General features: G+C 44.9%; 1 protein-coding gene across 1 annotated transcript in view; it reads right to left on the bottom strand.

Annotated features, from left to right (window-relative positions):
• Positions 1–21,226, bottom strand: part of FNDC3B (fibronectin type III domain containing 3B) — a 387,437-nt gene extending 366,211 nt beyond the window's left edge. The window contains exon 1 of the mRNA XM_060242517.1: positions 21,014–21,226. The gene's annotated coding sequence lies outside the window, so the exon portion shown is untranslated. The remainder of the gene's footprint in view (positions 1–21,013) is intronic.
• Positions 21,227–21,504: the final 278 nt, after the last annotated feature.

The raw sequence follows: 21,504 nt of genomic DNA, 5'->3' as shown, positions 1-21,504 counted from the left end.
TCTTGCATCAATTAGAACCAGGGCTTTTTTTGTAGCAGGAACTCCTTCACATATCACCCTTGATGTAGCCAATCCTCCAAGAGCTTACAGGGCTCAGAGGCGTACAGTCTAATATGCAAAGGAGTTCCTGCTACAAAAAAAAGCCTGGTTAGTACCCTCTACTCCTATCCAGCTACCCCTCTCTGCAGCAGAGGAGAATCTTCTTTTTCCCCTGCTGAGCTGGTGGTGGAAAGTGTTATCAAACTACAGTCGACCTATGGCAACCCTGGAGTACTTTCCAGGCAAGAGACAAACAGGGTGGTTTGCACAGCAACCCTGGACTTCCTTGGTGGTCTCCCATCCAAGCACTAACCAGGGTCAACTCTGCTAGCTTCTAAGGGCTGACAAGATCTGATGAGACTGGGCTAGCCCGGGCCATCCAGTGCAGGGCCCTTTAGATCTAACCCCAGCTTAATAGAGTCTAACACACCGTGCCAAAGACCTGCACAACCTGTGACTCTGCAAACGCTGTGTCAACACACAAAGTGTTCCCATTAGAGTTCCCAGCCTCCAGTTGGAGCCTGGAGAGCTCCCAGAATTGCACCTGCTCTCTAGACTACAGCGACTAGTTGCTCTGAAGAAAATGGTTGCTTTGGAGGGTGGACTCTACAGCATTATGTCGTGCTGAAGTCCCTTCCCTCCCAGACCCCACCCTCCCCAGGTTCCATCCCCAAATCTCCTGGAATTTCCCAACCTGGAGTTGGCAACCCTACTCCTCATGCTTCCAACAAGAATAAGCAGTTTCTGGAAGCCCCCACTGAGCTGTCATATTTGGTTGGCTGGCTAAATTCCATGGGTCACCAGCAGGTCTTTTTTTTAAAGCAGGAACACACAGGAATGCAGTTCTGGCTGGCTTGGTGTCAGGGGGCATGGCTTAATATGGAAATGAGTTCCTGCTGGGCTTTTCCTACAAAAAAGCCCCGTGTGGAACAACAGTGATATCAGGGGGGTGTGGCCTAATATACAAATAAGTTCCTGCTGGACTTTTCCTACAAAAAAAGCCCTGTGTGGAACAACAGTGATGTCAGGGGGTATGGCCTAATATACAAATGAGTTCCTGCTGGACTTTTCCTACAAAAAAAGCCCTGTGTGGAACAATGGTGATGTCAGGGGGTATGGCCTAATATACAAATGAGTTCCTGATGGGCTTTTTCTACAAAAAAAAGTCAGTAACACCACAACCGAATGGGAGAGAGAGCACGGGTGTTGCATGGCAAATGCCCCATGTCCCACGGGAGAGAGAGCACGGGTGTTGCATGGCAAATGCCCCATGTCCAAACCTGGCATACCCAGTTAAAAGGCCACAAGGAGAAGATGTTGGGAAAGAACCTTCCCTGCCGAAGAACCTGGAGAGCCCCTGCCAGTCTGAGTATCCATGACGGAGCTAGCCGGGCAGCGGTCTGCCTTGCTGCAAGGCGAAATTGGCAAAATGGCACTTAAACTTCACAGAATAAACCAATCTTTAAGAACACAGAAATTATTAGGTAATCAATTACTTTAAATGGCTTTCACCTTTGGTGAAAAGAACATGACAAATGATTAACAAGCAATAGGCAGACATTTCTAAATTACTGTCAGGAGCATAACAGTAATCACTGGGTTTTGAAGTCCACAATGGAGCGTGAGCCCTCGCCATTTCCATATCAGCCTTTCTCTCCAGATCTAAAGCCTTATTTATACCTGCCAGAGAATGAGAGGCTATAATGGGCTCTACCACTTCAGACAGCAGGTTCCTTTGCATAAAGGAAACAGAAAGGTTCTACTGGTTGTCTACATGTCGGGAATTTTTAACCTATCAGGAGAGTACAATTTCCAGCATGTGATTTTCCCCGTGCAGTCTGAAGTGGTACAATCTATTTTGCTAGCTGGACATCTTATCACTCATGGGTAAGGGGGTAGACTTGACTCTCTTTTCCGACCAGAATTTAACTATTCCCATCTACCCCAAAATGCCAGCACTGAAGCAAACTTTCCTCAACCTTCTGAAGACTTGGATAGAACTAGAGCTTTTTTTTTTAGCAGGAGTGAACAGGAATGCAGTTCAGACTGACTTGGCATCAGGAGGTGTAGTCTAATATGCAAATTAGTTCCTGCTGGGCTTTTTCTGAAAAAAAAGCTCTGTGTGAAACGATGGTGACATCACAGGGTGTTGCCTAATATGCAAATAAGTTCCTGCAAATAAGTTCCTAGGACTATTCTTGTAAACAGAACCACTGTTGAGTCATACACTGCATAGCTTTTCATGACTGTCCATGACTTTTAACATTTTGCAGATCTGAACAAGTGGGCGGACAGGATGGGCAGTGGGGAAATGGGTAAACAGTTCTGCAGAATTTAGAGTTTGCACAAGATACTGGCTGAAGTCATTGACAAAAATACCAGGGAAGGGAGGAAGGCAGAGGACGTGAAGCTCCAGGAAGCAATGAGAAAAAATTACAAAAAAAAAAGGAAAAGTTACTACTGCCTTTGGGTTTTACAATATCAAGAGCTGGGTCTGACTGTGTAGTTAGGCAGTGAGGTAGCCTGCCCTGAGCAGCAGAGTTGTGGGGGATTTTTTACTACTACAGAATATCCCACTGGGAATGTTCAGCCTGAAATTTCCCATGGCGTTTGAGGACCTATGGCTGAAAGCCATGCTGCAAAGAAGCAGAAGAAAAGGACAGCCATCTGACACACACCTAATCACACCTGGAACAGGAACAATCATGGCAGTGCCTCCTCCCACAACAATGAGAACAATGAAGCAAATTACAACATGGCCTAAAAACATCCAGACAGGTAGCAAATGTCTGCTAACAATGGGGAATGGGAAGGCCACCCATCTGTACAGTAGCCCAAACGTTCTTCCCTTGCAGTTTGGCTCACCAAGGGCACAGGACTCCTTCCAGCATCAAAGCCACACCAGTCTTCAACAGTCCCCCACCACGCACACACTATTAACAGTAATGGTAGTTAAAAAACTGAACTTGGGATCTCGTGGCTATGACTGGTATAAAAAAAGGGAAGGAAAGGTATCTCTTCATAAAGTGTCGCCAGGTGCTTTTTGAAAGGTAAAGATAGTCCCCTGTGCAAGCAACACAGGAAGTACCATAAGTTTCTTTGTCACCACCAGAACACCCATTTCATAGTTTTGATGCTGCAACACTCTTAAAAAGGTCTCTTTCCAAAAGTACAAAATGCAGCTTGTGTGAGTTCCTGCAGAAAAGGCAGACCTTAAAAACAAGTTTCCTAGCTGCCCTGCCAATGCACAACATCCGTTTGCATGCAATCCCCCCTAAACTCTATAGATGACTCAGTGGAAACTGGCAAATGAAAAACTTGTGGTCCTCCTACCCTTCTTGGGATGACATCTCTCTTCTTTTGCTAGAACCACAAACCCTTGCTGCAAAGGCCGAGGTACACAGGCATGGAAAAACACCAGATAAGTGGGGTTTGGGATGTCTCAACAGATGAATGATCCAGCACTCTCACACAATCCAATATCAGACATTTTAATTCAATAGAGTCATACAAATTACCACAAAAGAACAGGCTTTGTGTTGAAGCACCTTACCACATTTTGCCATTTTTAAAAAGCCACTGAATGTTGCATACAGTGTTCATACATCCTCTGTGACAGGGAAGCAGAATATGGGGGCATACTTTCCTGAGGCTCCCACACTATGCTTGAAAACTGCTCCTAATTTACTACTGCTTTCTCATGAAGATCTACTACTGGGGATTTCAAAACTAACTAGAGGGAGGGGATTTTAAAACTGCAAACTGCCAAGAAAGAGGAATACCCACTCAGCCATTCTTCCCTGCAAAAAATAGCTGCAGAGGGGAGTTATGCTTTAAGCCACACTGAACGGCCCAGGCTACCCCGATCTTATCTAATCTCAGAAGCTAAGCAGGGTCGACCCTGGCTAGTTTGTGGATGGGAGACCACCAAGGAAGTCCAGGATCACTAGCAAAGGCAGGCAACGGCAAACCACCTCTGAACATCTTCTGGCTTGAAAACCCTCCAGGGTCACCGTTAAGTCAGCTGTGACCTGATGGCATTTTCCACCACCACCAATTCTCTGTTGACAGGTAACAAACGGGTGCAACAGTAGCCTGGTCAGGATTTCAGTTGAACCGTGTGAATATTGTGGAACAGGCTTCCTCAGGAGGTGGTGGGCTTTCCTTCCTTGGAAGTTTTTAAACAGAGGCTAGATGGCCGTCTGACAGCGATGAAGAACCTGTGAATTTAGGGGGAGGTATTTGTGAGTTTCCTGCGTTGTGCAGGGGGTTGGACTAGATGACCCTGGAGGTCATTTCCAACTCTATGATTCTATGATTTCCCATAACCCCGTGTAGATTCTATAGAACAGGGGTGGCCAACAGTAGCTCTCCAGATTTTTTTTGCCTACACAACTCCCATCAGCCCCAGCCAGCATGGCCAATGGCTGGGGCTGATGGGAGTTGTAGTTAAAAAACATCTGGAGAGCTACCGTTGGCCACCCCTGCTATAGAACATAGGCTCTAAGGATCCCGCTGCAGACAAGTGCATCAGTGTTATCCAATGGTGAAAAAGTTTTAAAACACATATCAGCAGTAAGTCGTTAATTGGAACTAGAACAACATAGCATCTAAGAAAACAAACTGGTGATCCCCAAAGTCTCCCCTAGACACAACCCAAGCTTTATTCTGCTCCAAATACTGTATCATGCACAAGTATTTACTTGAAGTGCACCCCAGGTAATTCAATTCAACATGCTTCCCAGAAAGTCTGCTTAGCGTCCCGATCTACAGACCAGTCATTTGAGTCACCTCCCTCCAGGGAACCCTACGCCCCAACTAACTTTTGCCTGGGAATTAAGATCACAGAGAAAGGCCCTCCTGACTGTCCAGTCAATCAAAGAAACTCATCTGGCAGGCACACAAGACAGATCCTTCTTGGTGGCAGCCTCACAATTAATGGAACAACCTCCGCAAGGAGGTGAGCCTGGCCCCTTCACTTTTGCTTTTCAGCCAAAGACTGAGGACTGCATTTGACTTAGGACTGCCAATAAATAAAAAACTGAGATTTTGAATTGTTCTCTTATTTTTTTTATAACTGTTGCTATATTCACATTGTGTCTCTTTGAGTTCTGAAAGATAGAAAGGCAGCCAATTAATGTTTTAAGCAAATAAATAAGCATCCCATAAGGAATACCTACAACAGATCCTTAAATACATTTTAAACCACAAGACACGCTCAATTCATGTTGGACTTGGATGCTGGTTCACATCTAAATGCACCCTGGAATTTGTCCAACATATCCCAGAACTCTCTGTGAATTGTGAAAGACGACAGAGTAATGGTGATTGATGTGTGTTGGGGGGAGATTTAGGTCTGCCATTATTGGTCTCACTAAGTAATCCCTGACAAACAGCAACCTCCAAGTTTCCCAAGACCCAGTCTGAGATGAGATCCATTTCTCCAGACTGACTTACTTTAGTACGGGTAAATCTATCACATAGCTCCCTTTCCTTCTTCTGGGCAGGTGTTGCCACCGAGACTGCAACATATGCCCATGACTTGAAACTAGTCCCACTGCTCACAGTGGAATTCACTTCCAAGCAGACGTGCTTTCAGATGAAGGTTTGGGGGGGGGGGGTTCTCCCTCCTGAGAGACTTACAAATTCCAGAACAAATAGAATCATTTAATCTTCTTTCTGGCTATGAGGTCCCCTGAAGAATTTATTATTTTGAAAGCTCAATCAGCACACAGAGCAGGGCTTTTTTTCTTTTTTTAAGTTTCTGTTGGGGGATAGGGAGATGTTGAAAGAGTTTTATCCATTTTAAAATAGACAAGCATTCCTGCCTGTAGATGGCCTGTTATCGTTGCACATCTATCGGATCCTATTTCCCCTTTGTTGTTCGAAAAGCTTCCCTCTTCCCACATACCTTTGGTCTCTGGGGACAGATCAGAGAGTGACACTAAACCTTAGCCATAAACAAGTCAGCTTTTGATACAGGAGACTCCTGTTAGAAGGGATTCTCTGTTGCTCTACCTTGGAACAACATGAGAGATTCTGAGTAAATAAATTAAAGCATCTGCAAGAGTCTGCTCGCAGACGCATTAAGATTTTCACAACAGTGCAGACAGGAGGGTAGCCAATAGTGCTTCTACACTCTACCCCTGTTCATTGCAGTTGGTTTACTTGGAAGAAATTCTAGATTAGTTGGGCCTTTCATTCAAAAGCTTAAATCTTTAGTATTGAATGTATAGACTCAGTCAGGGGTGGAATTCTAACAGGAGCTCCTTTGTATATTAGGCCACACACCCCTGATGTAGCCAATCCTCCTGTAATAAGAGCCTTGTAAGCTCTTGGAGGATTGGCTACGTCAGGGGAGTGGGGTCTAATATGCAAAGGAGCTCCTGCTAGAATTCCACCCCTACGCTCAGTAATTATGTGCAAGTTGTCTCCCTCCTGGAATCCATGGCAAAACTGAGGACTTGAAACATTTTATTAAATAATATTTTACTAACGTCTCTAAAATACCCACTTGGATCCTCACACAGGAATGGCTCAAGGCAGCCAATAGAAAAGTCATACGCCCAGCTTGGCCAAGATGAGCCTGCATGGTGTAGTGGTTAAAGTGTCAGACTAGGATCTGGTTTGAATTCCCACTCATGCCATGGAAGCTTGCTGGGTGACTTTGGGCTAGTCGGATACTCTCAACCTAGCCTTCCTCACAGGTTATTGTGAGGATAAAATGGAGGAGAGAATAATGATGTAAGGTTGCTTTGGGTCTGCACTGGAGTGGAAAGCGGGATATATTTTTTTTTAAAAAAAGAAGTATAACAAGATAAAACAGTAACTGCAAAGCCATAATATGAGCCCATAAATGTCCCCCCACCCCAGCTTCAAGAAAAGCAGTTGAAACGGGCGCATCCCCACTAGGTGCCTACAGTTAGGCAGGAAGAAAACCAGAGAGCTGAGAAAGCCTTCACCTGCTTACTCTCACACTGTCCTTTGACTTCATCTGATGAGCAGAGCATGCAGGAAGGTTTTATATGGAACGACAGGACCAAAACCCAGTTGTGGCACTGAGGGTCAACCTTGAACTGGAAGCCAGTTTAAATGATACCACATAGGCAGTACAGTTAGAAGAACAGTTCCCGATTAATACTCCAGGGGCTACCACATAGTAAGTATCTCAAAGACTTTTCCCCTCAAGATAGCTCCCTTTATCAGGTGTGTCAAACATGCAGTTTGGGGGCCGAATCAGGCCCCCAGAGAACTCCTATCAGGCCTCCAAGCAACTGGCAATCATCTGTTTCCCTCTCCCTATATCTTGCTTTCTTCTGCATAACAGCTTGCTTTGCAAGGCTTGCTCAATTGCTCAGGAGCTACAGAACAAAACCTCTATTTTCTCCATTGGCTGAGGCTCCTCCCCTGTAATTCCCTGGGGAAGGAAGGAAAGAGCCAGAGCTTCCTTTGCCCAGTTCCCTGGATCCCATGGGAGAAATACAAAAAAAGCATCCTTAAGACCAATGATGCTAACGTTTTAAGCAAGTTTTTTTAAAAAAACATATTTGTGTTTGTCTGTGGTCTTTATAAAATTTATATATCTGCTACCTAATCTTAAATAGGTACACACATGGCCCGACCCAACATGGCTAGGCTCAACCCGACATGGCCCGACCCCTCAAGGTCTCATTTATGTCAGATCTGGCCCTCAAAACAAATGACTTTGACACCCCTGCTTTACATCATGCTAATGATCTACACACCAAAGCACTTCCATGAAGATTGTTCTGGTTGATGGCAACAGAACCTATCAAGAAAACACTGGGAAACGTTACTCTCCTGTGTACTTCCTGGAAAGAATACCTAGATTGAAAAACCAAAGCCTGCCAGACAGGAAAACATCCAATCAGTATCACCCAGGTGTATTCAAAACTAGACTACCTTCATACACTCAGGGACCTTACCTCCCCCCCCCCCCCAAAAAAAAAAAAGTATTCGAGACCAGCTCAAAACTAGTAGTTAACCAAATCACAGGGTTCCAATGAAGGCATTTTAGCAGAAGTCACTACCAGCACCTTTCAGATAACAGATCTTCCTTTAAAGAACCATTTATTTGCATCCGTCACCTCCTCCATCCAGCTCATCAATGCCCCCACTCACATTTCTAACTTGTCAGGTAAGGTGGCAGTTAAGTATGGATCCAGTCCACATTTCTGGTTTCGAGAATCTGAAAAGAGACCTTAAAATTCACAGAAACATGTGAACAAACACCCAGAACTAGCCAGAACATAGGCCCAACTTGGACAGACACAAACAATTCTATCCTCTTAAGTGCCTTCCAAAAGAGTCACAGCAGGCCACCAAATGGTACTCCACCACCTCCCACTGACGAGAGCATAAGAGTTCCAGAACCATTCAGAGCACCTCAACAAAGGCAACACTGCACAGATATACCATAAGTCCAAAAGGAATTCTTTGCTGTCCCTACCATCTCAGAGTAGGTTCTGAAAAGAGCTGTAGCCAACATTTGATCATGTCTGTCATGAACCTTCCTCTATTGATATTCTAACCAGGGCTTTTTTTGTAGCAGGAACTCCTTTGCATATTAGGCCACACATCCCTGATGTAGCCAATTCTCCAAGAGCTTACAGGGCTCTTAGTATAGGGCCTCCTGTAAGCTCCAGGAGGACTGGCTACGTTGGGGAGGTGTGGCAAATAATATGCAAAGGAGTTCCTGCTACAAAAAAGCCCTGAATCTAGCCATGACCTCCCCTGCCCCCCACCCCATTTCACAGCTCCAAACTCTCCAGGAAATCAAAAGGGACTGCAATTTCCTGTCTTGCTGTCTGTGCCACATGCACTGAGGAGGTATTTTATCCCTCAAGGTGCCAGCACAGAACCACCACCAGCAGCAACAGGAAACTCTTCCGGGTTTGCTATTTAGATCTTCCAGTGTCTGGGTGGGCAAACTGTTCCATCAATGCTCCTCTTTTACATGGCATGTGCATACTCCTACAGATTTTTATTAAGAGGCAAAGTTATGCCTAGTTGCAGTATTGTTTCCCTTCAAAATGGCATGGGAGAAAGCTAGAAAATAATGTGTAAACATCTTTCCAAACTGCCATTAATTAAATGAATTGCTTAATAGGGACAACACAGTAACTTAGGTGTTCTTGACCCAACTTAATTAAACACAACCTGCCCTAAGTGAAGTTGCCAGTGTTGGTATCCATATATCCATATTTCTTATGTTAAGAGCATTAATCAAACAAGGGCATTTATAATTAATATTTTTTATTTCATATGTAAAATAGTTGTAGACACACATAATGCCTAACAGATCTCCAGTGTTCTTCTGGAACAATATTACTAACCCAAACAAATTCTACATTGTCTGCTGAAAACCACACATTTCTATGTTTATTCAGGATTTCAAGAAACTACTCGCCCTTAACGCATTTCAGTTTTATTGAAACTGTCATTTTTGACAAAGCAAATAAAACCTCCAGATTCCAAGTTCCGTTTCTGATCATATGTACAACTCAATTCCACATTCCTCTAGCACACATCCTTCCATCAATAACAGAATGCATTTCATATTTCTGCAGCAGCTGTGTGTGTGACCCTGAGAAGAGACCATAAAAACAACAATGGGATTTTTCTTTTGATGCCATGATTTTTAAAATCATAGGTACCGGATGGCAGACACCACAACAATTACTTATTAAACTATTAATTTCAGGTAGGTGTTGCTTATGAGGAAAGTGTATATTATTACCATTTTATCTCAAACATCTAAATTAGTTCAATATCTAAATGTCAATGGAATTTACCCTCCAAACAGTGGTTTTATGATCACAGCCTAGTGAATATGTTCATGGTTCAAAGTATCTCTAGTACTTTATACAAAAATATGACCTATATTAAAAATATTCATTCTAACAGGGCCATTCTAAGGACACCTTCCTGGCAGCAAACCTTTCAGAACAGTCTTGAGTAGGATTCTCTATAGAGCTTTCTGGGATTACTCTTGAGCAGGGGTGGAATTTTAGCAAGAGCACCTTTGCATATTAGGCCACACCCCCTGATGTAGCCAATCCACCCAGAGTTTACAAAAAAGAGCCTTGTAAGCTCTTGGAGAACTGGCTACATCAGGGGGTGTGGCCTAATATGCAAAGACGCTCCTGCTAGAATTCCATCCCTGCTCTTGAGTAATCCTAAACAAAGCTGTATGTTATAAGCCCATTGAATTATCGTGATCTAGAAGGGTGCAACTCTGCTTAGGATTGCTCTGCAGATCACTGAACAGTTTAAAGAAGGAGTCTGAGTTAATTGAACAATAACTTCCAAATCTAAGAGTCCATTTCAATGGTTTTCCAGCTTCTGACCCTTTTCTGTGCTGACTCATCCTGAGTGCCACGCAAGGAACCCCAGCAAGTTGCAGGTGGTTTTGTGACAACTTGGAAGTACACACAGTTCTCTGGCATACGTCAAGCATTACTGCCTTTCTGCATGAATGGAGAACATGCACAGACCTTAAGAAGACACTCAACATTGGCCTGCTGATTCTCACTGCCAGGCAAGATGGTTAGAAATAGACAGAATGACTTTTAAGGAGGACAATCTGTTATTACTGATAAGTTTCCAAGGAGTTTCCAAGTTCTTCCAAAATACACCATTTGAAAACTACTCAAGTCTTGGATGTTACTTTGATTCTAAAAAAATTTAGCCATACTAATAACAGTACTGAGAGAAGTTTTTAAAGGGCATAATTAAAAGGATTTTTAAAAAAGGCATCATTAAAGTTTATTTCTGCACACAGATAACTCTTTGGCTACAAGATGGTCAAGTTTCTTTGCTTTCCTGAAGATTTCGTATTCTACATTCAGGTGGGTAGCTGAGTTGGTCTAAAGCAAGGGTGGCCAAACACATGGCTTTTTCACACATATTGTGACTCTTGAAGCCCCCTCTGCCCTTGTTGTTCTCTTGGAGAAGGCCAGCAGCTTAGAGAATGCATTTAAAGTTAAAGTTGCTTTCTTTCTACCTCTCCATCCCATCTATTCGCCTTCCTTCCTTCCTTCCTTCCTTCCTTCCTTCCTTCCTTCCTTCCTTCCTTCCATCCATCCAGTGACTCTCATACATCTGATGTTCATGTCTTACAGCTCTCAAACATCTTTTATTCCATGTAGCTCTTATATAAAGCAAGTTTGGTCGCTCCTGGTCTGACATAACAGAACAAAATTTGAGGGCAGTGGCACCTTTAAGACCAACCTTTAAGAAAAGTTTAATTCTGGGCATCTGAAGGAAGTGTCTTAAAGATGCCACTGGACTGAAACTTTGTTCTATTCCAGATTCTAAACTACAATTTAACTTATTTATCTTTACTTATTTACTTCATTTATACCCTGCCTTTTTCTTCTATTATTTCAAAGAAAATTATCCTAAATGAAAAGAGTTTCCTAAACGAAGAAAAGTTTCCTAAATGAAAAAAGTTATGCAGTCAAGCAACCCAACCTATATACAGGCACGCATTTCAGGTATGGGCTTGGATAACAATTTTAAAAAGTCTCATCACTGTCCCAGCGATGACCTCACAGCAGCAAATGAGCTCACCCATTTTAAAAATGGAAAATGATTCAGTTTCCATGGCAGACCAGACATGAGCTATGTCCGATGCATAAGCTCTTCAACCAAGCCGCACCACTCATTTGGATGAATTTATACATCGTTACTTCTGGATCGCCACCAATGGCCATTGCCATAATAGGCCAGTGTTAGGAAGTTGACCAAAATCCAGCATCTTCATGTGTCTCATGGTAGAGAATGCAAAACCGAGCCAAAAGTTTGGAAAGGATGGAGAGCAAGATGCTGACAAGACTGTGCCCTTATAAGACACTCCTAGGCAGACAGCATGAAGGAAGGAAGAAAAAACCCCACCTCACAGTCTAAATGACCTTGTGAGCATTGCCAAAATCATGTATGTATTATTAATATTTTATATCAGAGAATCAAATGTAGTGAAGGGCTTGCACTGGAAGATCAGAACCGGGAAAGTCTCTGTTCAAATTCCCATTCTCATATAAAACAAAATGGGCAATCTTGGGCCAGTTATTCTTTCACACAGGGTTAAAGATAAGGGAGGGGGGAAATGAGAGAAAAGGCCATTTATGTTATCCTGTTGGAGAAAAGGGGACTAGGATTCCATGGCAGAAGATCTAATTGCCATCCAGAATACCCCAGGCTCAATCCCCAGCCAGTTTGGTGTGGTGGTTAAGTGTGTGGACTCTTATCTGGAGAACCAGGTTTGATTCCCCACTCCTCCACTTGCAGATGCTGGAATGGCTTTGGGTCAGCCATAGTTCTCGCAGAGCTGTCCTTGAAAGGGCAGCTTCTGGGAGAGCTCTCTCAGCCCCACCTACCTCACAGGGTGTCTGTTGTGGGGGAGGAAGATAAAGGAGATTGTAAGCTGCTCTAAGACTCTGAGATTCAGAGTGTAGGGCAGGGTATAAATCTAACATCTTTTTCTTCTCCTGTTCAAGGTATCAGGCTCTAGGTGATGTGAAAGAGACCCTGGGCGACACAGCCAGTCTGACTGACCAAGGTTCTGATTCAGTGTAAGTCAGCTTCATGTATACATAACGTTTGATTCAGCAAAACACACACCCTAAATTAAAACCAACCACCATATGACAGAATCTAACTAAACCTACTGTCCTATATACTTGTATCTGTCAAGTTCTGAACAGCTCTCATCAACTCAGTCTCTTTGATTTAAATCAAATTTTACTCAAATAAGGAATTCATTATTTTCTTTCAAGGTCAGAGGAAAGAGAGGCTACGGCTCTCTTATGAATCTGCTGTGCTCTCTATTCCAGCCTTAAGATTTACACATATTAACCAGCAAGCAAAGCAAGGCAAAGCACAATCATAGTATACACATCCAGAATCAAAACTCATAATTGGCAAGCAAATGACATGAGATCGTTGGCAAGAAAAGCAAAATCATATCTCATATGTCCAGAATCAAATATCAACATTGGCAAGAAACCCTTTCTTAACAGTATCCTAAATATCAACAGAGGAGCCATTTGGGTCTCCCTTGGAAGACTGTTCCATAACTTTGGTGCTACCACCGAAAAGACCCCATCATCAACTGCCACCCACCATGCTTCTGAACAGGGGGCTGGGAGGGACATGCCAAGGGAGGAATCTCAAGAGGTCTTGAGATTGAGGTCTTGTTCTTTTGTGATGCCAAAAGCTATCATAATCCCAGCATCACTGCTCTTTATCCAGATGCACAGATGGCAAAGTAGAGAGCAAGCTTCCTTAAAAAACAAAGCCAAAATAATTTTTGGCACTAAGACCACAAGAATTCTGCTTCCATCATGTGAATTAAGCAATGATTCATAATTTATTCTGCTTCAATTACTCCTAAGTGGGGCAAAGCAAGAAGGTATGCAGGAAGTCTCTCTGAGCAATTTCTGAGATTTCACCACAATTTAAGCACATATTTACAAGCTCATCTTTGTAGCCATGAGGACTGGAAACCTGCTTTTAAGAAAAAGGAAGCCTGGTATTCTTAAAAATCTGATGTCTGTTCCAACTACCACATTCTTTAGTTTTACTGCACGGCTGCAAAATCACAGTGTACAACCAGATTACAGATTCAGGGGAGTAGCCATGTTGATCTAAAGCAGCAGAATAAAGTCTGAGTCCAGTGGCATCCTTAAGACCAACAAAGTTTTCTTCAAGGTATAAGCCTTTGAGCGCATGCAATGTATCTGAAGATGTGCACATGCACCTGAAAGTTTATACCTTGAATAAAACTTTAAATGAATAGACCACATTAGACCTTTTAAAAAGAGAATTTAAGAAAAAGGGCACATTTCTTTTACACATCAAGATGCACTTTGAAGTCACAATTAAAAGTCCAGTTATGAACTATTTTCAGTGTACAGAATGCATGCTCACTTGCTCACTATTTTGAACAGTATTTTTAAAAAGACAGACCAGAATATGTTAAGATTAGGAGAGAGGTAGTGTGAATAAGAACTACCTGAACCAAAGGCATGCTGAAAAATGCCCTTTACACTCCCCACTGCCCACATCCCAGTAACAGTAATGGGTTGCTAGGCAACCATCCATCCCAGAGCAAGCTTTATGACAGTTTGCAGTCCAGACTGAAACATACAAAGGCATCAGTAGACTATAAAAGAGCTTTTTTTTGTAGCAGGAGCTCCTTTGCAGGTTAGGCCACGCCCCTCTCATTAGCCAACCAGGAGCTTACAGGGCTCTTCTCACAAGGCCTACCTTAAGCTCCAGGAAGATTGGCTACATCAGGGGTTCCTGCTACAAAAAAGCCCAACTCTGACTTGCATGTTAACATCACAGGAGCCATTTGAGCATTGCAGCCCCGTATTTCACGTGGCAGCCCATTTGTGCATGGCCTCCCACATGATTCTGAAGATACTCATCCTGTTATTTACAGTCCACCTATCTTGTTGGGAATCAAGGCAGATTACAAATGATAAACAGTGCAATCAGACAGCCTAAGACAACCGATCCCAACCCAGACCTTCAACGAATCACACAAAGGATACAGATTTGAAAATATGTAAAATATGGCAGAAGTCATGGAGAAGCAGCTTCAACCCACCATGGGCAGATTCTCTGTCTGAGATGTCCAAGACTGTTCCAGCTCTGCTTCTTCATTAAAAAGCACACAGACATCAGAACTCAGTAGCCTCTTTCCCCTAACTGCCTTCCACCATCTTCTATGCCAGGAGTGTCAAACATGCATGCTAGGGAGCAAATCAGGCCCCCGGAGGGCTCCTATCAGGCCCCCAAGCAACTGGCTGTCATCTGCTTCCTTCTCTCTATATCTTGCTTCCTTCTGCATCACAGCTGGCTTTGCAAGGCTTGCTCAATCAAACGGGAGCTACAGAGCAAAACCTCTGTTTTCTCCATTGGGGAGGAATAGCTTGCTTTGCCAGGTTCTCTCGATTGCACAGCAGAGCTGAGCCAAGCCTCTCTTCCTTCTATTGACTGAGGCTCCCCCCCCCGTCCCTTGTGGAAGGAAGGAAACAGCCAGAGCTTCCTTTGCCCAGTTCCCTGGATCCCATGGGAGAAATACAAAGAAAGCATCTTTTAAGACCAACGAGTGCTAACGTTTTAAGCATGTTTTAAGTTTTTAAAAATATATATTTGTATTTGTCTGTGTTCTTTATAAAATTTATATCTCTGCTACCTAATCTTAAATAGGTACACACATGGCCCAACTCAACATGGCCCAGCCCAACAAGGTCTCATTTATGTCAGATCCGGTCCTCATAACAAATGAGTTCAACACCCCTGTTCTACGCTGCCTGGGATGCTACATCACCATGTTGGAAGGACTGGAGAGAGGCAAAAGGCCATCAGCCAGAGAACAAGCCAGAAGCAGCTGTCCACAGACAAGCCCCACCTGGCCTGCTTATCTCAAAACTTGAGCAGATCACAAGGGATGAGAATAAAGGAATGCAGCCCTCTAATTGACACAGAATATCTGGGAGACATTAAAATGTCGAGATAGAGAAAACGAACATGTGACAACTTCTGTTCAAAGATTAAGAGTCCATGGCTCAGTAGCAGAGCACATACTTCCCAGACAGAGCAGAACCAGTCTACTGTTGAAAGATCCCGAGGTGCGGTGGAAAGCCTCTCTCTGGGTAACTTTCACACATGCTGAATAAGGCACTTTCAATCCACTATCAATGCACTTTGCAACTGCAAACAATCACTACAGTGCATCGAAAGTGCATTATTTAGCATGTGCAAAAGTGCTCTCTCTCTCTCTCTCTAAAATGGTGTATGCTAATTTGCTGCTCACCCTCTACCTATATATGGATGGATGGGTAACTTCCATTTCACTGAAGAAGTGTGCATGCACATGAAACCTTATATCTTGAATAAAAACTTTGTTGGTCTTAAAAGGTGCCACCGGACTTAAAGTTTATCCTGGAAAATGCAGTTACTCACTATACAAAACACTGAGCTAGATGCATCAGTCCAACTTCATGGAATGCTTTGGCTTGCAGCTGCAATGGACCTTTGTAAGGCAGGCACAGATATATTGCATTTATGCAAAATAAAGAGTGGCTAAATTTTCTAGGGGTGCAAGGAGAGAAGGTGGTTTTCACCAATCCTGCCTTTCTTGGCAGCCCCGAGCATCCCCACTCTGACCTGGACAGCCCAGGCTATCCCAATCTCACCAGATCTCAAAAGCTAAGCGAGGTTGGCTGTGGTTAGCAGTAAGATGGGAGACAAAGCTGGAATTCCAGGGTTGCTACACAGAGGCAGACAATAGCAAACCATCTCTATAGTTATATGTATTTTATTGAAATTTTGAAAAGTGGGGGGATAAGGGAATACAGAATGGAAAGGGAAAAGCGGTAAAAGTAAAATAGAGTTATCATTTTTTCTCTGCATCACTAAAATACATAATAGTTCTTTTAGTTTTAACAAGTTTATAGCCTATAAGGTAAAAGTAGTCCCCTGTGCAAGCACCAGTCGTTTTCAACTCTGGGGCGACGTTGTTTTCACGGCAGACTTTTTACAGGGTGGTTTGCCATTGCCTTCCCCACTCATCTACACTTTCCCCCCAGCAAGCTGGGTACTAATTTTACTGACCTCGGAAGGATGGAAGGCTGAGTCAACCTGGAGCCGGCTACCTGAACCAGCTTCCTCTGGGATCGAACTCAGGTCGTGAGCAGAGGGCTCTGGCTGCAGTACTGCAGCTTTACCACTCTGCGCCACGGGGCTCTTATAGCCTATAGATTATAGTAAATAGTTTGCTACTATTCAAACATATCAAAATGAGGAATACATTAGAAAGTGCAATAGGTATTATACAAAATCAAGTTCATGTGTTAAGCCATTCATAAAAAGGTTTCCAGATATTTTCGCCATCTTTTAGTAGCCTGCCCTTAAGATGAAATGCAAGTATTTATTTATTTTATTCTTATTTTAGTAGATTTAGTCTGCCCTTCCCCATAATGGTCTCAGGGCAGATCACAAACACAATAAAACAGTACAAAAATCCAACAATAATACCATATCTATTTCTGCTGTCTCTAGTATTTTATCAATAGCAAACCATTTCTGAACATCTCTTGCCTTGAAAACCCTACAAGGTCACATAGATCGGCTGTGATTCAATATCACTTTCCACCACCACAAAACATCCCCAGAAGTGCTACTGCAGAGGTGCAGGAAATCTCCAGACACTGTTAAATGGGAATCAGGTCTCCTCTACAGGAAGGGAGATCCGGTGAAAACCACCTTCCTTGCACTCATGGAAATTCCATGCAGGCTCCAAGCCCATACTTCCCTTCATCACTGAATGCACACAGATCTTTAAGGCAGCCCACCCATAAATATTACAGGGGAACACATCAATGGCAACTGTCCTTTGAAGAACTCTAGCTGCTTCATTCTGTTCTCCAGCAGATGCGCACTAAGCAGCTGCTTTAGCAGTAAAACCAGAGTAGTGTTAACAGAAATGTCCCAACAATTACTTGATCCACTAATGTAATGGCTGAGCAGCCACAGATGCAACTGCTTGATATTTACAAGAAATATTTTCTAATGAAGCAGAGTTGAGGAAACTTTTTTATGAACAAGTCCCATAGCTCAGTGGCAGAACCCACATTTTGTGCAGTCGAAGGTCCCAGGTTCAGTTTTGGCCTCCATAGGAGACCAAATTGCAGGATTACAACAGTAACAAAAACTCACCTCCCAAGAGTTCCTTGGTTTCTTCCTAGGGAGCTGTTACTGGTCACAACATAAAACCCTGGTCAAGACGTCCCAGTGATCCAAGTTGGCAGAAAGCAGTTTCATACTTTATAACCATGGTACCAATCTCTAGTGTAGAGCTAGTCTTAGAGTCCAGTAGAACTTTAAAAGCCAACAAGATTTCTGGGTCCAGGTGGGCAGCCATGTTGGTCTGAAGCAATGTGACATAGAGTCCAATAGCACTTTTAAGACCAACAAAGTTTTATTCAGGACGTGAGCTTTTGTGTGCATGCACAACAAAGGGAGCTTTGACTCTCAAAAGGTTACACTCTGGAAATCTTGTTGGCCTCTAAGGCACTTCTGGACTCAAGCTCTAGCTTAGGAGCCACATGTGGCTCTTTCACGTGTATTGCGTGGCTCTCAAAGCCGAGAATGCGTTTAAAGTTGCTTTCTTTCCACCTCAACCTCCCTCTCCCACCTATTTGCCTGTCTTGCAGCTCTCAAACATCTGACGTTACTCATATCTTGTGGCTCTCAAACATCTGACATTAATTTTATGTGGCTCTTATGTTCAGCAAGTTCGACCACCTCTGCTGTAACTCATCTACTGTATACCAATGCAGCTAACCTTGCCAAGTTATTCGTCTCTTTCTGGACAAAGACTATAAGCAGCCATGTTGGGTTTGCAGAAAAAAACATTCCAGACACAAAAGTTAGGTAATCCCTTTAACTGGGACCCTCACAGCACTGAACACAGGCAGCAGGCAAAGGTTCCATCACACTGGTTGTCCATTACAAGGTCTCCCCGCATTTAAAAGAGGAGTGTGGGGGGGGGGGGAGAGAAATTTGTTCTATCCACTTGCTTTCTCTCCCCCCTTCCTCAAATGTTCTGGAGCATCTAATCCAGTGAAGAATTCTGGAGAACTCAAACGCTCATATGCTTGTGTGCAGCCTATTTTTTACAAAATGTATATAATGGTTTGGTTGGTCCTAATAAAGAGCATTAGACGAACTGCGCGTTTGGAATAGCTCTCTGGAGCAATCCATTTTAATCCAGACCATGCCTCTCTCTCTCTCTCTCTGCGCAGCATGTGCGGTTGGGTGAAACACATTCTTGACACTTCGGCATACGCCCTCCACTTCCCCGCAAGAGCCCCCCACCCGGTCCCTCCCCTCCTTCCACCAGGAAAATCCTCCACTGAGTCAATGCTACTAGATAAGAGGGGGGGGGACGGTTAGAGAGAGAACGAGAACACAAAGCAATTAAAATTCTGCCTTCAGGCGGGGAAGAATGGTTTTCTTTTGGACTTCTCCGGGTGGAATGGATCTCACTTTGATTGCAAACACATCATCAACGTCATCAGAGCCTCAAAACATTTTTTTTGGGGGGGGGCGGATTAATTCAGTGAAATATGTTTATAGCCGGGTGGTGGGGGGGTGGAATCTGGGCTAGGGGGTGGACGAGAAAAGTTTTCCTGCAGCCAGCGTTCTTTGCAAAGAATCACACCCGGCAGAGAGCGCGTTCCGTTTCCTGGTAATGTGCCATTTTGTTTCAAAGCGGGGGGGGGGGGCGGTGGTGGAGAGAGAAATCCGAGCGTCTGGCAAAGCAAATCAAAAGTTTCCAGAATTTTTTTCCCCCTTTTAATTTCCCCTCCCCGCCCGGTGCCAGTGGCGTCAGCGGCGCAGGGAGGGGCCGCGGAGAGGATGGGCCGGGGAGAGAGGGAGGGAGGGAGGCGAGCAGTCTGCGCCTCGGTCTCCTTTCTCCAACGTGCCCCCTGGATCCAGACGTTTTGGAAAGAGTTCTGCAAGAGCCTCCGGCTATCTTTTTTTTTTCCCCTCTTTTTTTTTTTTTTTGCGACGGGGTGGAGTTTCGCTGGCTGCCTTTGCACCTGAATGACATCCTTCCCAGCAGCCAGCCGACCAGGAAAAAAAAAAACGGGGCTAGACTGTACGTGCCGCCGGTGCCGGCCGCCGAAAGCCTCCAGGCGGCCGTCTCTGCGCCCCCCTCCCGCCCCATGCCTCGCCTTCCATTCGCTCATCTCGACTATCCCCCCCTCCCCCAGTTATATAATCCACAAAAAGGGATTCCTCCGTTCCCTCCCTTCCGCCAAAAAATCCCATCCCTTCGCCCTCCCCACCCACCCACCCACCCATCCAAGCGTTTTGCACGCAACCACCTCGTCTTTGCAAGGATCGAGCACCGGAGTTTTGCGCTAGGCAAGGGATCGGGGCCCGAGCGGGGGGTGGGGAGCCTCCACCGCGACCCGTGGGAAGGAAATGTCAAGGCAAGGCCACGCCACGGGGGCAGCAAGGCCAGCTTCAAGGAGCCTGCTGGATTACTAGGCTCTGATGGTGTCTGGCTCCGCTCGCTCTCCTCCCCGCCCGCCCGCCCGCCCAACATTGCAGAGTTTGCGCTCCGGCTGGTTCCTTTGCAGATGAGCCCCGGGCACCGGCCAGTCCTTTTCCTCCCTCCTACCGCTGTCTGTCCTCTTCTCCCCCCACAAAACCCAGGAGGCATGTCCGTTTCCTTCGCACCCCAAGGAATGCCTAGGAGGGAGAGAAACTTTCCCTTCGCGTTTGAGATGGCAACACTTCCCCGCGGGAGACAGACCGGCCAAGCTCAGACTTTTTAAAGTCTTTTTTTTTCCCCTTCACTTTTTTTCGAAAAGGCTTCCGATCACCCCACCCCATCCAAAGGGAAGGTAAAAAAAGCACAGACACCCCCCCCCCCGGTTTTAGACAAGGGGTTCCAGAACCGACAAAAGACGGATCCAAGAAATGAAGAATATTAAGAAATGTTTGGGGGTGGGGGATAGTCCCAAAAAAACTTTTGGGTCCGCTCTTACCGCTCCCCTCCCACGCAGTCCTCCCCCAACTCCACTTTCCCCCCTTGATTCTACCCCACAGGACTGACAGCACCACGACTCACATCTTTAACCCCAAATTCACAACGGAGAGTTTCCACTTTTTGGAAACAAAAGGAATCCGGTTTGGGAGGGGAAACACTTTAGACAAGAAGTCGGTGTGACAAAAGACTACAAATTCCACCACCCGGGCAAATCTCTCGACGCTTTCATTTTTGCGCGCCACGCTTTCTTTAGGGATTCGGGAGAAAGCCAAAAAATAATAATAAAATGCAATGCATTCGGTGCCCTGCGTATCCCCGCCTCGGGATTTAACAGGGAAGAAATAAACCGGCAGAGCGCCGCCGTGGGCTTACCTTGCGCTGGAAACTGGGGTGCACAAGACAGCGGCGCTTTCCCTGTTCCTCCCAGGCAAGCGGGCGGGCGGGCGAGCAGTCCGGTAAATCCCTGCCTGCGTTCAGCTCGCTGGAATAACTACCAGAAGGCTTCGGTGGGGGATTCCGCCATGTCAATGATGCAGGGACCACATGGGGGAGATCTGACCAGCCCACAATACCGCACAGTCTGGATTAGAAGCTACTGTGCAAAAAGGGGGCGGAAAGGAAAGGGGGGGAAAGACGGAGCAGGCGGAGGAAGGCAGGAGAGCGAGCGGAGGCAGGGAGCCGGAGCCGGCGGCTGAGGGGCTGGGCGGCTCGCACCTCGCAGCCTGGCGGGCGCTGCCCACTTTTCTCCCTCCCCCGAGGCTGGCACGTTAGAGGAAAAGACGACGCAAGCAACCTCGGCCCGGGAGCGCTCTTCTTTTGCAGACGGTAGTGCGTCCCAAAAGCGCAATTAACGAGAGAATGTA

Source organism: Heteronotia binoei, chromosome 6, assembly GCF_032191835.1.
Source record: "Heteronotia binoei isolate CCM8104 ecotype False Entrance Well chromosome 6, APGP_CSIRO_Hbin_v1, whole genome shotgun sequence".
Lineage (NCBI taxonomy): Eukaryota > Metazoa > Chordata > Lepidosauria > Squamata > Gekkonidae > Heteronotia > Heteronotia binoei.
The sequence above is the reverse complement of the archived record's forward strand: the minus strand, read 5'-3'. Positions and strand labels throughout refer to the sequence as shown.